Consider the following 18,855-nt stretch of genomic DNA (forward strand, 5'->3'; position numbering starts at 1 on the left):
GGGGGTTTTTTTGGCATGAAATATTGGCAAACAAAAGCACATTGTGGAGAGAATTACAATTTGCAACCACAACAATTACAGTATCTTAAGTACCTTTTAGTTCATTATTATGTTTTGATGAATCCAAGTATGTGAAAATATTGGATACAACACATAATGATGATAAAATTGGATGCTTTACGCCCAATATTTATTGGTCTCGCTATGAGTTTTTAAAAATATTGGACTATCAGTATTGGTGCAATCAAGTTGTGATATGGGTGCTCAAACGGGTCATGAAAATGTCTCCACCTGATTCCTTAAATTGATAACACTAAACTTAATAGTTTAGCTTGTATATCTCGTCATATGTAAATTGTTTTGCACTTCGCTATCTTTTCCCATTATAATGATCATATATTAAAAAGATGAGTCTTTACATCTCTGCTTGGAAACAACTCCAAATACACTTTTAGAAGCTCTCCTGATTAAAATGTAGCGGTGTACAGTATATCAAAAATATGATTGATGAGATTACTTTCCTCTGGAGACTAATGGTCTTAAATTTCATTCAGGTGACATGCTATAATGTGTCTGTGTCGTAACCAGTCCAATATTTTGCCAATCACATGCTGAACGGTTATGTGAACAAATCTTTGTAAAGCACATGCCTTTACCAATGCCAATTTATCATTAGATTTTGATATTTTCAAGAAATACTATTAGTTACCATGCTTGACATCAACAGTCACTTTCAATCATAAGTTTGATTTTTCATCAAAATGTTTGCTTAATGGTCCTTGATCACTTCCATATACTCTTCGAATCGTGAGTAGTATTCGAATACAAGTGGAATGGATTAGGCTATTCCAGTTGAATTCCATAACCCCCCCATGGAAAACATGACCTTAATCTCCCTCACAGGGGGGTGTAGATTTCAAATTGATTCGCCCATTCAGGTAACCTCATTTGACATTCACTCTCCCTGTATGGAAGATTAAGGTCATGTATTCCATAGGGGTGTAAGGATTTCAACTGGAGTAGCCCATTTTCACAGATTCTCATGAAAAGATTTCTGTAAATCAAAAGATTTGTGTGAATCTAGGTTGATGTATTTGTTAATTTGTACACAGTAGAAACATACCACTACAAAAATCCACAGCAGCTGAAAGTAGTATCCCATCATGCGTTGCAGCACCATGTATATGTGCCATAGAACGTGTACACAAAACCTCTCACTTCACGTTCAACCCCTCGCTTAAATCAGGGGTGCTTAGACCTTTGTTTGAAAAAAATATGACCCCTGAAGTATTGTGAAACTATCCATAGCTCTCAATATTTAAGTGGCTCATACTTCTTTTTGTATACATTTGCTATGGAGCATGCAGGCTGACACACTGCAATGCATGATGGGATAGTCCCCTCAGCTGCTGTGATGTGAATCAAGTGATTTTCACTTGCAAAATCCATTTGTAATAACTGATTCTTGCATTGAGGGATGAAACTAACCCTGCAGTCTGCACAGCAATACATTTTACATGATGGGAACAGTAACGTTAATACAGTGGCACTAAAAAGTCTGAAAATATGGCATGTAAACAGCTTACGATGTCTGATACATATGTACATTGGAACAGATTTGTACTATTATCATAGTTTATATTTTAGCAATTAATTTTTGTAGATTGTAGCAATCTGATCATTATATTAGGTCAATGCTTGTACAAATATATTATATGAAGGATGTGATTCCTAAATTACTTGTTTTTTTATATGAAGTACATAATGGTCAATTTTTTGTTTGTTTTGTTTTTTACATATTTGATTCATAATTTTATGAAAATGGCACATCTGGTGTCTGATGAGAGATGAAATATGTTGTTAACCCCATGAGTACTACATGTATGGTACCTACCTGATGATTGGTTGTGAGAAGGCTATTATAGTTTATTGCACCAATCAGCTACAATGGCTGATAAGGATTGGGTTTACTTTAAAATAATTTAATTGGTCACTGATATGAATGTATTTGTTAATGAACCAATCAGAAACACTGTAACAGATAGAAACAGGAGGCAGTACTTCTGTAGGGTATCCAAAATACTTATGGTTAATACTTATAGTTTGATGTCCTCCAGGGTGTTTTTCCATTGCGACAGACACAGTGCTTATTCCTCTACAGAAAATATTGAGAAGAAGAACGAAGACCCAAACAAAGCTGGTCGTTTGGTTGGAAAATTGCATGCTATCCGAGCCACAAAACTCACCAGTTGAGAATCAAAAATCACTGTGCAAAGAATTGAAAATGTTTCTGTCTCAGCGGAAAAACACCCTGTAAATAAACGTCTGACTATGGCATAGTAACTTTCTTGCAGGTATGAAGACAATCCCATTGTAGTCTTGAATGAAAGATGTCATTTGGGAAGATTAAGGAAAAGCTTTAGAAACTGATATGGTTAAAGCTTGTGTAAAGTCCGGTATTTTGCGTGCATTTTTCTTTGCGATAATTTCCCCCAGGGTTTTTCTACCATGCAGTGATTGTCACAATTTACTGTGCAAGAGGAAGAATGAACAAAACTAATCATCTGGGTAGGAAATTTGCTAGGGCCTAGGCATCATGGAATAATTCTGGTATACCCTGCATACAAGTATAACTCCAAGGCCTAAAAAAAAAATAGTTTGATTGGCGTAACATGAAAAAAAATTAGGGTAGGTCTTTATTTTTTTTTAAAATTTTAATCTTTTTTTGATTTTTTTATTCATTTTTTGCAAAAAATATAAGAAAAAAAAAGTCTAGGTTGGGCCTATTTTTAGGGTCGGTCAGGTTACGCCAATCAAACAATTTTTTTTAGGCCTAACCCTAATCCTAACCCTAAAAAATAGGGTGCGCAGGTAAACCAGAATTGTAATGAAAACACAGGGTGCGCAGGGTAAACCAGAATTGTACCAGCATCATTTGTCGCAATGGAAACATGCACAGACTGTACATCAGCATTTATGCAGTATTGCCTGAAGTGGTTTGTCCAGTGTTTTTATGTTACCGTACATCTCAATATGTATGAAACCATCTGAAATTATCCACAGCAGTTTTACTGAAAGCAAGCACATGTAAAGTATGTTATGTTAATGAACCAATACAATTCAGTTATAGTATGTTAAGTGGTATTACATACTGAATATATTTTATCACTAGGCCTGATTTATAGTATTTGTGGATACAAATATATTGCCATGATGGTCATTCAGCCATAATTTTATGTGAAAAAATGCTATTTCGTGATGTGATAAGTACACCCGAGTTCAATTTTTTCAACTTGAGAGCTATGCGATAAACAGTAAATTATTACGTAAACAGCTACACAAACATCAGAAGAAATGATTTATCACATAAGAGTATAACATGTTTTAAACAGTAATAGTGGGTGATAGACTAGGCATGGCAATATTTTTTGTAATGAAACATTTGCATCTGTGAATTGGAGATTGAATTGGATGCTTCATGATGTTGTCTGATGTAATCAAGTGATTTGTCCCATATCCTGTAAACTTTCATATATAATTTGGTTCACCTCAAGTTGGGTTGTGACGTCAATGCTTTTTCGCGTGCCGACAAACTGATCCTGTGCGCGTTACGTGTGAGTGTTTAACTTTATCCACACGATTCAATACTGCGGCGAGCGAAATATGCACGTACGTCATTACCGAACTTGAGGTGAACCAAATTGTAGTTGGCTATATACCTTGTCACAGACAAAGCAATTCATCACAAAAAAAAAGCAGAAGTGTCCTAATATGCCTTGAAAATGGATGTACAAAAGCAAACATAATAAGTTGCAATATAATATTAGTTTTGTTAAATTTGTACAGTTAATTCAGTTACCATTTATGCAAACTTTTTTTTTTCATGACTCTGTCCCGGGGGCCCTTGTGCCTAGTTTATGTACTCCTTCTTTTTATATCCTTGTTTTACCAAAAAAGTTGAATTTATACCCAAAATTTTAATATCACATAAAAAATAATTGCAACCAATAAGTCCTATAATGATAAAAATATGATTTAAATCATCAATATTTGTTGCAACTAGAGATGCAAATGATTTATTTGACCTAGGTTACTCTCACCTTTTTTTTAATCTACATGTCTTTACATGTATGACTATACATACCAGCTTAAATAAGTAAAGTACTGGTTCTAGTATGCTAATAATATGCATGATTATTTTTTATTTGAAAATGATCTTGTTTTATTGGTTATGCTCCATTGATTCTCAGCTGTTATTAATGAGATTTGTCTACAGTTTATTTTGTATCAGAAAATATGATATGAAATGACACACAATGCTCTAACTTTTGCATATTTTAATGTCAAGTATGATTTTAAGTGGTTGATGCATTCATATTTCCACATTTTTGTACATTTTAAATGATTCCTCCCTCCCCCCTCAACAGAAAGAAGCGCTACTTTTTCCGTTTTTCACATTTTGACTTTGAATCAATGAGCATTCAATTCGATCTTTTTGTGTGTTATATTTTTATAAAATAGTAATATTTTCAAAATCAGGTCATTATAAATCATGAAAACAGGTTTTTTTAACAAAAAGTAATATTTTCAAAATCAGGTCATTCAATCAGTGGCATATTGATTGGACAAATTGCCTCACTCCGCTCAAAATAGCAGAACAAAATCAACCTCAAATTGCAGTATGCAACTTTTTGAAACCCATTAAAAGATAAAAATTCACCTTTCATTGCCAAAAATAGTGTAAAATTGCACATTTTTGCATACTTAGTCCGCATTTGTCCCAGAAGAAAAGGATTTCATTTGTGTTCATTGTTGAACTTTCCCACTACGTAGGATGCGATTGTTAACGTGGGTTATTCCACAAACACTTTTGCCCCACTTAGAAATTGTGTATGGTATTCCACTTCACAACTAATTGTATTGGTTCCACAATAATGCTGTGTGTTGGATGACTTTTCAGTCATCTTTAGTTTTATTTATCATCTTTTGTAATGTGTGCTAAATATTGCATGTTGAACAGTATCTATGCTGTTATTGGTGCTTTATAATGTTAATGTTCAGTTAAAGCTATAATGTACGATCTTATAATATGAAATTGTGGGGTTTTTGTTTCAAGCTTAATTTGTCAAGTTTGTGGGTCAACAGAACATTTTCAATTTTCAACCATGTCACTAAAAGAAGATGTGAGGATCACAAAATACTCTTTCAAAGATATTGGCCCAAGGTGCATGTGTGTGGTTTTAGGTAACCTTCAAAATGTTTTACATGTGTGAGATGGTGCCATGATTTAAGAGAATTTAACAAAGTAACTTTCAATGCAACTCAAAGAAATTGTCATGATCAATATGGTTATTGTTTATTTGATTGAATATTACTAGACTATTTATCATCTAGGCTAGTCAGTTACGGCAATGCACAAGGCAGTTTGTTTGTAAAAGGACACCTGTTAAACGATTGCATGTGTACACCAGCGCTTTGAGCGAACGTTCATGATTTGAAGCTGTGCCCAGTTCAATGCACATTAGCTTAACTGACTAGCTGAGATGAGAAATATTTTGAATGTGTTTCATTCATGTCATTGATAAAGTGGGCTGTTCCAGTTGAAATGCATCCACCCCCTACGGGAGACATGACCTTAATCTCCTGCACAGGGGTGTAGATTTCAAATGGAGTCACCCATTCAGGTAATCCCATTTGAAATTCACACTCCCTGTGTGAAAAATTAGTCATATCTGCCATAGGAGTGTGTGGATTTCAACAAGAATAGCCCAATACATATTTGGAAACAATAAATTTTATCTCAGGCTGGTGGTATGAATGCTACACTTAAACACTGCCATATTTTGGGATGTTTTATTTCCCTCGATTATTTTATCTTGATTTATTTGTGCACATCAAGAAATTTACCATATTAACATTATTTTGGGGAGAAACCTAGTAATTAGGTAAATTATGCGGGGATTTTTTTTTTTTTTTTGAAGATGATTTTCGTTTGTGTGTGTATAATTGTGACCTATCATTTTTAACTGAAATTGGGATTGAGTAATTTCTGGCATGGGGTTTAACTACCAAAATTATTTTTACATTTTAGGTACTCGCACTTAAGCACTTTTCATATAGCATGTTTTTGATAGGTTTACAGGTTTTTTTTCCCAGATACCACCATTCACCACACCAATCAATCTATATGATATTCATTGTATAATCAGTATACATCAAAATGTTGGACCAACACGGCCTATCAGGTTCGCTTGACACACTGAAATCATGTGCATAGTAGCAGGAATTTACCAATTATACATTTTAGTTATTATATAACTCCTTTCTCCATGTGAAAGAATGATTTGTCTATTAAGGTCCACTTTTCACAATTTTACCATTAAAAGGAAAAGAAGCAAGTTTGGTACCAAATTGACTTTACAAAATGTTAAATTATTGGTGTAAAATTTACTGGAGATATATTATCATAAAATAGTAAAGAGGCTTTTGTGACACCCTGTACTCTGTACCTCATGGACTAAAAGGCATTTTGGACAAAAAAAAGTGTACTTGAACATCTATTCTCAAATTAAAAGCTCGACAATCTGAAAGCTATTGAATTTGAAATCTAAAGCAATAGCAGAACACAAATAATATTTTGATGCTGAGAATACTGCAGCGGATCAAAATTATCACTGCCCATATTTGGAGTTTACCGTTTAGATGTATGATTAGAAAACAGTATAGCAAAACTTGCATTATAAATATCTATCTCATTACCTTCAGTAAACAACTAACAGTCAAAAGTTGAGTTATTGCATGAAGGCCAGGATTATTTGCTCAAAAGGTAAACAAAATTGCAATCCGTTTTTTAAATGCATTTCAAAAAGTCCCTTTAATGAGTGCATAAACTATTTCTAGAAAAACCCACTTTGGTGTATAGCTTGACCTTTCTGTGATGTATGGTTCTTAAGTTATTAGCAAGAAGGTAAATGTCAAATTTATACACCTTACACAGGGGTCAAAACGTATAAATGCTCTGTATTTTGATAAAAATTGTCTCAAATTATTCCTCTTGCAAACACATTCAAATAAAGAATAGTTTGCACCAACGAGAATGTTTTGTTGCATAGGTAACATTGCAAAATAGGTCCAGGTCCTTAGAGTTAAATGGATTGACCCTTCTTCATGATACCTAAGTAGCAAAACAACCAGGATATGGCAAACTATTCTTAATTTGGATACCTTTTTGGGGTTTTTGAAGCTAAATATAGTCTGCCTATTGTCTCTGATCACAGATATTGTTCCAATATCTGTGCTCTGATGCAGTCATATTTTAAAATAAGTTTAGAGCGGTTGATATTACAGTTTGGTCCAAATAATTTATTTATATTTATAAATACACAATGTAATGGCAGGCTTAAAATGCTGGTCATGTTACTGCTTATTATTAGAAAAAGGCAAAATGTGATTAGTGTTAATATTTCAATCATCCTGTGCTTTATAGTTTACTTACTTTGTATTTGTTTTGTAGCATTTTAACTATTTTGTTTTAGTAATTACTTTTTTTATTGTGTAAATGAGTTATTTGCCTGAGATGTACATTGTTACCAAGGACAACTTTTAGCATAGATTTATAGAAGTACAGATCATCCACAAATTTACTATAATGGGTGCATATTTTGCTGTTTGCATGCTATCATAATCCCGCACAGTGTAGAAATGTGTGCACAAGAGCGGTTTGCCGGCATGATTTTATTGCAATTACGTAAAAGCATTGACATCACTACCAAACGTGAGGTGAAACAGAGGTTATTCCATTTAAAATCCATACACCCCCATGGGAGACATGACCTTAATCTCACACACAGGGGGTATAGATTTCAAATGGAGTCACCCATTCAGGTAACCCTATTTGAAATTCACACTCCCTGTATTGAAGATTCAGGTCATGTCTGGCATAGGGGGTGTATGTATTTAAACTGGAATAGCCCATTATGTCAGCCAACCATTTAATGAAGCAGTGATGATGACCGTAATTGCCGGAAGCCCTAACCCTGGGGGGGGGGGGGTCACTCGCATACCAAAGTGGTATGCATGCTCGTCCCGGCACCTCAAAAATGGACCTAAATGGCGTAATCAGTGTAGAAAAATTTCACCCCTTATTGGCGTACGGCTCTGTAAATCTTACCCCTAAAATATGGCGTAACTTGGGCGGAAGAAATTAAAATGGACCCCTAAATGGCGTAAACTCTAAAACATTTCCATTGAAGTTGAAAAAAGATACCCTAAACGTTGAAACTTTATCTGAAAAGCACCCTTTTTTCTAAAAACGTAGACGACGCCACAAGGCCAAAAATCAACCCTTTTGGACTTTTTGGGGGACGAGCATGCGTACCACTTTGGTATATGAGTGACCCCACGGCCCTAACCCTAACCATTACCCTAACTCTAAACCTAACCCTAACCCGTTCCGGCAAATATGATCACCTCTCTACTGAGTAGTCATGATAAAATTGTTGTGTACCGTGTGTCTATTAGCTGTTGATTATACTCCCCAAAGTGCAATAGCAGTATCAATACAATACAATAGAACAATAAGTTGTTTAGTATGTGCATTTGGAACAAAGATGAATAGGCAAGAACTCACATGAATATTTGAGACCTACGTAGAAACCATTGGAACTTTGCAAATTATGTGGATGATTTGTAGTTCTGTTAATCTATGCTCTTTAGTTTATTGATTACGATGAAGCACAGCAAATTGCCATGTCTGTATCACATGTCAACGTCACTGCCTTATATTATAAGGATGGAAAGGGAATATGAGAATTGTCAAGTGATCAATTTTAGTGGCATGTACAAAGCGTAAGTTTTTTCTGGATTTTACGTTCCAGATAAGAGATATTTATTTATAGATTTTACATGTAGTATTTATATCATGTCAAACTGGCCCCACAAGGACTGTACAAGAGGTCTTGTCATGCATTGCGTTAATCCCTCTCATGAGAAGTCTCCACAATACTATCTAGTCTAGCGGAGACTTATCATTATGGAGACATACCCAAGCGCAGTGGCGGCGCCAGGAATTTTTTTCCAGGGGGCATTGAGGGGACAAAGTGAATTTTAGGGGGGGGGGGAGTAAATCAACAACTTTTGCGCAAAAATTACCGCAAAAAGGTGAAATTTTCGTAATTTTTTGGTTTTACTGGAGGGGGCAAGAGTTCTGACTGGGGGGCATTTTCCCCTCATGCCCCCCGGTGCCGATAACTGCCCAAGCGAGATTATCATAATGAATAGGTACAAATAATACATTTTATAATGAATTAATAATGTCTGTTATGAGATTGTCTTTAATGTTCCCACAAGAAGTTTTGCCTCCTTTATATCTGTACGGAACTTGGCAATGTCACATTTGGAAACGTGTGTGCATCACCATCGGAGCACAATTTCATGGGCTGTTAACTCATTTTTAGTTTCTTGAGGAACAAGCTATCAGAAAAATAAGTTAATTATGGAAACTTGTTGGATTAATGTTCAGATGCTGGGCAAGTATTTGTGAAATTAAACCTTGACAGTAAATTACTGCAGTGTTCCATTAACCTATTCTTTGGTTCACCTCAAATTTGGTAGTGACATGAATTTGTGATTGCGCTGCAACTGTACCAACAAACTGCCCAAACCACTATGCACGATTAACTTCATGCACGTGATTCCATACTAAGACCAGCGAAATATGCACCTATTCAGGCAAACGAAAGAAGAATGTCATGACACTATCACTCTTAATCAGTGGTTGCAGGTGGCATAAATATAGTTGTAGTTTAACACTGATCAGAAAATTATTATGTTCTGAAAAGTGATTTCTTTTACTGTGCTGCTGTATTGTACCCACCAAGCCTAGAGCATTTCACTTGTGCTATAATAACACTTCGTCAATTTTGTATGAAGCGAAAGTTAAAAAAAAACCTGAAATGCTGCTTATTAACTTTGCAAAAATAACAAGAAGTATTAATAGTCCATAGTCTTGTCTCGTCTCAAGTTGAGAGTAATGCCATATTGGATTTCGTAGTGGTAGATTCAAATCGCATACACTAACCTAATTCCGCAGGACGTATACACATGCAACCACGTAAATGCACTGATTCGAGTCTGCCCCTACAAAATCCAACATGGCGTTTCTCTCAACTTGAGACGAGACGCAGTAGAATGCCTGCTTTTAAAAAACGAAGGTGTATAAATTTACTTAATTAAGTTTGATTTTTAGAGATATAAAGACTAGAGTATCATTCCTTAGAGATATAAAGACTAGAGTATCATTCATTGATTTTACTTTCACTCGAGAATAGCCAACATATTTATAAGGTGTGAACGAAAACAATTTGGTTTACTTTTGACAAATTTTGAAATATTCTTTGCTACTAAATATTTTTATATGTGTTGCCTTGATTATCATGATAAATGACTGACTTTGGAATTACTGTAAAACACAATATTTTCAGGAGCGATTTCCGAATAGGGCGCAACTCTACTAGTCTTATTACAAGACTGAGTGAAGTCTAACAAGTTGCACCCTATTCGGTAATTGTAAATATTTTCGAAGCATGACATTTTGCGATTTGTAAAGAACCATCGTTTTCGCTCCATGTAATTTAAACAAAATTGTGCAAGCATGAGATTTTTGCAAAAACATGTCATTCATGAAAATTTTCAGGCATATGAAAATGTTATGCTTTACAGTAATTAGTGTACATTCATTAAGTGGTTTGTTTTACTAATGATATTATCGCAGAGTGAAAGGTTATTCTGTCTTTCAATCAAGTTTTTTTAATAATCATTTGGAGACAGGGTACACTGCTGATGGTTAAGTTAGCATTCATTGTTATACAGGTCAAAATGATGATATAAGGTTAAGCTTACCGGCTTATTTGGAAACCTTGTTTATTGGATTGAATGAATTTAAGTACTATACTATACTATATTCAAGTCATTGTAAGGGAGTACTGATACAAATATTGACTGCTCTTTATGCTGCAAAGGTGATCTGGAAAGTGTATGCCTACTATAAAATAGTAGGCACACACTCTCTGGAGTCACTGAGGGAAGAATAAATTGCACCATTTCCTGATTAACGAGCATATACTCTTTTATGCTAAACATGCAAACAAACTCCAATCAAGGGATATCTGCCAATGAGAGCAAGCAGTGTCAACAAGGTCATGCTGTTGTACTGCCGATGCCGGCAGGGGAAAATGTAAAAGCATAAATAGGGACTATTGCCCTGCGGTGATGTTATCGTAGGGCAGTGGTCACTCTTTGTATTAACTTTTTCATGTTGCACCCATTTCGTGATTGTTTTCCTTGCTGTGAAATAGTGGGAATATTTTATGGCATGTGATCTAGTATCCACCAATTAAATGACAGGATTGGGAATATTTAATGGCATGTGATATAGTATCCACCAATCAAATGACAGGATTGGAAATATTTAATGGCATGTGATATAGTATCCACCAATCAAATGACAGGATTGGGAATATTTTATGGCATGTGATATAGTATCCACCAATCAAATGACAGGATTGGGAATATTATATGGCATGTGATATCCACCAATCAAATGACATGATTGGGAATATTTTATGGCATGTGATGTAGTATCCACCAATCATATGACATGATTGGGAATATTATATGGCATGTGATATCCACCAATCAAATGACATGATTGGGAATATTTTATGGCATGTGATATAGTATCCACCAATCAATGACAGGATTGGGAATATTTTATGGCATGTGATATAGTATCCACCAATCAAATGATAGGATTGGGAATAGTTTATGGCATGTGATATAGTATCCACCAATCAAATGACCTGAATATTTGTGTGTATTAGTTAAGATTTGCTATGTTCTGAAAGTGGAAATGGACATTTTCCAAGCAAAAGAATGTTGTCAATTGCCATAATTGATTTGTGGTCAGTCAGATTATTTAGATTTTAGTCCTGGTCTAGAACAGACCATTTTGGACATGGTAAATTAATCCCTGGCATAGGGAATGTGATGGACTCATTTACCCATAATCTTTGTCTTGATTTGCCTTTTATATTTTTCAAATGACAGGAATATTTGTATGGCATGTGATGTGGTCAGAAACAGTTCATACAAACCTGTGCTATAACAGTGTATGTGATTGGTTGAGAGTGGGTCCTAAACAGTTCTTATATCTGGTTTCAAAATGTGACGACTTGGGAGAGTAACATGTTTGAACATATTTTAAGAATGCTACATTCTTTTGTTAAAACTTTGAGAAATAACAAACAACCAGTTATGGTATGTGTAAGAATGTTTTTATCTCGGGCAGAGCTGCCAACATTTTACCTCACGTTTAATAATGATGCCAAAATGTTTTTACTTTTGCTGTCTTTATTGTACATATGTGTATACACTCAAAAACTGAAGTGTTTTAGAAGATCGGCAGCTCTGCTTGGACATTTTGCACATAATTCTATTAAGGAAACCTCTATATTGTAATACCTACTTGCATTGCTGAATGGACCAGTATAGTACAAGTATTTTTCTATAAGGGAATAAAACAGAGAGAGATAGGTCAATTTGTAATATGGAATGCCATTTTTCATAACTTGTATATATCTTGCCATCTTGTGTGGTAGAGAATCCAAAAGATTTAATTTATTTGGAGAACTCTGAACAATAAATGTATTTGAAAGTATTCACATACATTGTGTGAACAGAAAGTTGTGTGAGATGCCTTTCTTTTCTCCCTGCTGTGATGTGTAAAATTGAAAAGGTCTTACGAAGCCCACAGTTCCTCACAAAAACAAAAACATTAGTCCAACACATGAAATTCCTAACTACATGCACGTACCGGTAGTTGATTTTTGAAATTAATAGGTAGCAGAGATATTAAAGTATAATGAGCCAATCTGAATTAGCAGAAAATTTATTTAACTGAAATGGTCAAGATGAATTTATTACCAATTTGTAGTCCAAATACATATGACATTTTTGCCATACTATCTGCCATTGCTACCAAAATGATGAGCTCCCTGCAAACACTATTCGCTGTCGTAGTGCACGTTACAATATGACCGTTGCTAGGTCAACTGGATCACGCTTTCTTTGTTTCGAACCACTGATCGAAATGATCACAACACAAAAATGGCATAACGTGCACTACAACAGCGAATAGAAGCCAGCATGCATGCTTTTATCGATTGGCTCCAAACAAAGGATTTGAACGGGTTTCCTTCCCCATAATCATGGCGCAGTGCAGTCCATTCAATCAAATGTTGTCATCAACCTATTTGATCGAAGTGCATTTGTTATGTGTGTAAGACGAACTGTCGCGGTAGATGCAGTCATGCTTTTGTTGAATGCATTTGAGTAGTCCACCATATTTACGGGATGATATGTCATATGCACAACCTCTATTAGCTCCTACTCATTCCCATTCCCCACCAGTTCCTGCCAGCCAGTGACATAAACTCAGCCAAACGGACCTAATACATATAGTGACCTATGTACTGGTATGACACAGGTGTAACCCTAAGCATCATCCCAGGTCAATGACCCATATGTGTGCACATTCCAATAACACATCCTAACATTTCATAACCCTATGCACTGGCATGACACAAATGTAACCCTAAGCATCATCCCCAGGTCAATGACCCTGATGTATCATAAACAGGTATACAGTTGGAGGGCCATTCAACTTTGACGCGCTATTATTAAACTACGCTATGAATACGCACACAACGAAAATTCAAATTTGCTTGGTTTGGGTTGCAGTTTTAAAAGCTCCCAAAATTCTCTCTACAACTCCTAATAGCTATATATTTTATAAATAACTACAAGAAAGGCTTTCAACATTCCATATATGTTCACAAAAAATACCGTAACTTTGCAAGGAATATGATATTGGCACATAAACACACATTTTTGTCATGAATTGAGATAAAAGAGTAACAAAAACTACTATATTTTAAAACTGGTGCGAGTTCATAAATCAGGAATTTGCATATGATTAGAAACATGGCTTATTATCCTCATATTAAAAAATCAAGATTTTTGGTTGGTTAAGACAAAAACCTGCCGGGATGAAAAGGGTATTTTACAAGACGGAAAAATACCAGTATTCAGTAGGCCATGCGACAACAACATTGAGAAAGTTCATGCGAGCAGTGTTAAACTGCGGCGTATTTACTGAACGCAGATGAATGACGCGCTTAGGCGCAACAAAGTTGCGCTGCGTGTACTGCTCATGGTGTCAAGTCACGCGCTATTGTTATGAAGTTGTTTACTTAATTTTCGTGGATGGGCCTAATCTGGGTAACCAATTTAAACAATTATAACAACTTAGAATTTTAAGTTCAAAATTTGGGACAAAGACTAATCGATAGATAAAGGTTGAAATTACTTGTCTGGCTAAAAATTAGAATGATTAAAGCGTTAAGACAGAAAATATCCGGGTTAGAAGTCCTTAGCGAAAAAATAAATTTGAAGGTAAAGCAAACGCAAAAAATCACAAATTCTAACGACAAAAGTAGACAAAATGGAAAGTAGAGAATTGTGAAGATATTTTCAATACAAGTCATTTGTAAGTTGCCCAAGATGATTGGCTACACATAATACGATACATTTCAAATCGAAATTTTCCATGCGGAAAGGTAAAAAGCATACCCAAGAGTGCGACGGTCATTTTTGCAAAGGTCGCGTACGTTAATAATTTGACCTTTAACGGAAAACGCGCACGATGGCCCTCCGACAGTATAGCATAACAATCCACCTGATGAGCATGGATTGTACCACAAATGCACTTATGATGGAAAGTTGTAGCCAATCAGGCGAGTTGTTGGTTCTGCTTGATTGAAGAAAGGAACAACAAGTGTCATGAACGACAGAAACTGGCTGTGAAATAGCCCTGTATTTCTTGTCACTATCGACCCATGTTGCACTGACTAGCAAATTAGTACAGGGAAGAAATGCATTGTGGGAAGTGTAAGATATCCTCTCTGAGTCTGGACCATGCATTTTCCATGGACACAAATGTGTTTCTCTCAACCAAGGTACACAAATAAACAAATAGTACCATCTAGTTTGGTTTTACAGTTTGCAAATCTTTATGAAACCCAGAAACAAAAATATGTCTTGTTTTATGAAATAAAAAGGACAATACCAGTAGAATTATCTTAGTAATTTTTATTCAAAATAAGCTGGTACAAGTACATAATAGTAAAACACCAATTTTCAAGTTTCATAATAAAGAGAGAATACAGATCATCATAATAACAAACTGTCCATATATGACGTAACGTTATACAACTGAGTATCATAATAATAGATATGTACCAGATGTGTATAGATTACCATTATATTATGTAATATATGAATAGTCTGTATCATTCAATTGGCAGTAGTTCCATATTAACATTAACATAATATGTTAAATAGAATATTTTTAATATCTATTATTTCTCATAATAAAAATACAATCACCCGTTGATGGTTAGACATGCATGATGACCTACCAATATGTGACATGATCAAGGGGAATAAGTCACATGTCGACCCTAGTCGAAAATGAGTTTTACATATTTTTCTCAAGAGGACATTTAGAGCTTTCAGAAACTGAAAACCCCATGTTGATATGACTTTTCTTTGTGAAGTTGCATTAATTTATCAATAACTGAAAACAATATAAAACAAAAGAATTTTGACACTTTCTTTGCCAATATCTCAAAATCAATATTAGCGACATCTGACTCATTTCCCTTGATCGTGTCACATATTCTGGTGTGTCACAATGTAGGCAAAACAATTATGCTCACATCCATTTCACCTTTAAGCTCAAAACATACAGCACATACTACATATAGGTAATAATTGTTTTATATGCCTTAACTGATGAGCTTGATCATGTTCAATGATAATCGGGATAATAATGCATGCATCATTTATGTAATGAACACACTTCAATTTACAAGGGAAAACATGAAAAATATTATAGATCTACCACTTACATAGATTGCTCCCATGTTATTGCATTTTTATTTAAATAGGTTGCTTTACAAGTTCTTTATAAATTCACCTATGTTCAATTATGTCAAATCTTAACTTGAATACTTCGATATACCAAAACAAATAAGACACATTTCTGATAGCTCTTTTGTATTAGAATTGAAAATTAACCTTAAATTTATTGAAGTAAAGAATAAATTTTCTCCGATCCGAGCTCAAATTTGGCGGGAAATATGCTTCAGTAGTACCAGACACGAATTTATTGTTAATTCTTTAAGGGAACAAAACAACATCCCAATAAACATAACTGGTTTGACCCCTCCTCATCTGTAACAAAAAACAAGCAAAGCAAACATTGATATTTTTTCAAAGTAAGCTAATATGAGAAACTTGTAATCAATGTTAATTAATATTAAGTAAAAGTTCTCACATAAAATCCTCTTTTTATAGCAGTGACGTTTCACTGAGAACTTTTTATGACAACTATTACTAATGAATCTAAAAAATCTAAGAAATCCTGATGAACCTTTTCAAAGATTTACATCATCAGTGTTTTTGGTTTGTTCCCTCAGAGCACTTCCCTGCTCAGAGTTAGAAAAATAACTTAAACTTGGCAAGTAAAAAATATATTTTACATAAAATGAGAAATGTAACTTGATACACTGTAAAGCATAACATGTTCATGTGCATGAAAGTTTCTCACATTTTGTGTGTGACATGGAATTTAATATTTCTTTTTTCCTATTAGGCATTTAAGAAAATGTATCAATTTCACGAATATTACATGCCACTAAAATGAATGTTTTTTCCAATCGACAAAATTTTGTGCCGTGAAAATATTGTGCTTTACAGGATACCAGAGTATGCTCTATTATAGATTTTTGTCTATTAATTAATGCTATGATCCAGAATTCTTGAATTTTCTCTACATATTTTCTAACATAAGATATCAAAGATTAAAAACAACAGCATGTCACTTCACACATTTGTTAAGTCAGAATACTGTTATAAACCAAAATGACGATAATATTAATACCGTATTCTCTGTAATTAACGCTCAGGGGCTTTGCATTTTCAAAAAAGGGGAAGGGGTGTTAATTTAAGGTGTTTTTACAATGATAATTCCCATTAAAACATCGCTAGTACCGTCCCAAGTACCGTCTGGTAGTGCTGCAGTGCTCCACAAACAATACGGAATTTTTACAAATACTGTAAACACGGTCAATAACATTGGACGCACATATGGATATCATGAAATTGGCGATCTCATGTTCGAAAATACAGGTACTTATGGTATTATCAGACCTGAAAACCTACCAAAGTCAGAAAACGGGACATTGAGACCAAAACCTTGTACATGTACACAGACAAGGTACCAACAAAGTCAAAGACTTGAGGTGTGCAATACTTTCAGAATTCAGAGAAGGTTTTGCAGGTCTGAATTTATCACAATAGACTAAAGAGAATGCTATAGCAAAATTTTTAAGTGAAATTTTCATCATTTTTTGCTGTTCTTACATTTCAATTTGCCATCACTGAAATTTTCAGAAAACAGGACTGTCCCTCTTTTTCACTTTGGTAAACCCCAAATGACTGACAGTCCCTCAAAATGAGGGACAGTTGGCAGGTCTGGTATTTACAGCATTTATGGAGCAGTTTGGTTGAAAAAATGGTTTATGGCATTTATTAGAGGGGGACTTTAATAACAGAGAATATGGAATATAAAGATCTATCAGCAAAGTGTATACAAAATAAAAGTTTTATTGTTAGGTTGGTTTCCATATCTTAAATTTATATATAAGAAAGTAAATGGGTCATATGTTAATGGGTCATATCATAATTATTATCATCTCATTGCTGCTTAGGCCAAGTAAAATAAATAACATTGATATAGTCACCACCCTCATAAATTTTTGGAGATTTTCAAACATATTTGTTATATTTCAAATTTCTTACTTTGTTTATAAAATGGCTGCGAAGCAACTACATGTACAAACGTTCTTGGTTATCATTTATAAACACATTGCAAATACTTTCTTCAAGCTAGGGGTAGGGCTTTGGGGAAATAACAAAAATATTAGAGCCTCCCCGTTTTTATGATAATGTTGACAAAGCCTCTGCAATTGCAATTTTACAAATGGTAAATTTTAACAAGGGGCCTCCCTCACCAAATTTTGAGAAAGTTTGGACGATATACATATTATTTATTTTACCTGGCCTTACATCATTTTATTTAACACTTGCTATTCAGTGTTAGCCATCAGTTCATCTCTCATGATGCATGTATCATATGTAAACTTTTCTTAGATATATTTTATGTACAGTTTAATATACAATCTTATAGCCGATACCTATTAAAGCATTACATATTCATTCAACATCATATTAAAAAGAGAGAGGCAAAAAGATAACCGTTGGAACATTTAAAATAATTATAAAGAAAACATGTATCAGTTATTACATGTTTAATTCTTATGATAACAATATATATATTGATGTAGTATATACATATTATACATTTGAATTTATATACATAATTTATCTGGAAGAGCCTATGTAAATCTATGTAACATACAGCACATAGCATAATAATTAAGAATGTTTTTGAAATGAAAAAATCTACTTTCATGTGCACAGCAAGTAAAAATGAAATCATCTACATAATATTATAAATTGTTTAATTTTTAGGATATCAGGAAATTATTTATGTGCATTTGAAATAACAATAAGAATATCAAAAGTGCACATCAATTTAAGAGCACACTCTAAAGCCCAAATAATACTTGCAATTACAGAGTGCATCAAAAAGTAACTGCTGATCAATCACTG

The sequence above is a fragment of the Amphiura filiformis genome, chromosome 8 (genome assembly GCF_039555335.1).
Source record: "Amphiura filiformis chromosome 8, Afil_fr2py, whole genome shotgun sequence".
In the NCBI taxonomy this organism is placed as follows: Eukaryota; Metazoa; Echinodermata; class Ophiuroidea; order Amphilepidida; family Amphiuridae; genus Amphiura; species Amphiura filiformis.